Raw genomic sequence first — 695 nt, 5'->3', positions numbered from 1 at the left:
CTAACAGAAGAAGGAGCAAATCTGTCTTTAAAGAAGAGGTGCTGTCAGAATGCTCCTTAGAAAGGAGGTTGGTGAGAAACTCTATCATATCCTTTGGCCGTGTTGTCAGGAGGGACCAGTCATGGGAGAAGGATGCTATGTTTATCAAAATATGTTTATTGTGTTATGTGCCATCGAGTCAAAGCCAATTCTTAGTTGAGTCAAAGCCAATTCTTAGTTGACGTTCTTGTGGGTTTTCAGAGACTTTACATTTCACAGGAGGAAGGAACATTAGTCAAGATGGATTAACTCAATGACTGCCACAATGGGGCTCAAGCAATTGTTGTGAGGTTAGCACAGGAACAGGCAGTATTTCCGTATTTCCTTGTGTTGTAGATAGGATCATTACGAATTAGGGATGACCCAGGGGTACCTAAAAATAACAGCTCTTCTAAAATAGTTATTTAGGAAGGCTTGTGGAGAAGGACTCTTTCAACCAAGTCAGCTAGTTGGGAAACTGCAAACCACTTTTAAATCTGAATGCTCTTGTGGCCTAGTGGTTAGAAGCTGTGCTGCAATCTCAAAGGTACACGGTTCAAATCCACCATCAGCTCCATAGAAGAAGGATGGGCAATCTCCCCTGAAAAACCACTGGAAGGTCAGCTCTGACTTGATGACACACAACAATAACAACAGAGCTAAGAAAAAGAAAATAA

The sequence above is a fragment of the Elephantulus edwardii genome, unplaced genomic scaffold (genome assembly GCF_000299155.1).
Source record: "Elephantulus edwardii isolate Elephantulus edwardi_28Jun2011 unplaced genomic scaffold, EleEdw1.0 scaffold00139, whole genome shotgun sequence".
NCBI classification, from domain to species: Eukaryota; Metazoa; Chordata; class Mammalia; order Macroscelidea; family Macroscelididae; genus Elephantulus; species Elephantulus edwardii.
Note: the sequence above shows the minus strand (reverse complement) of the source record.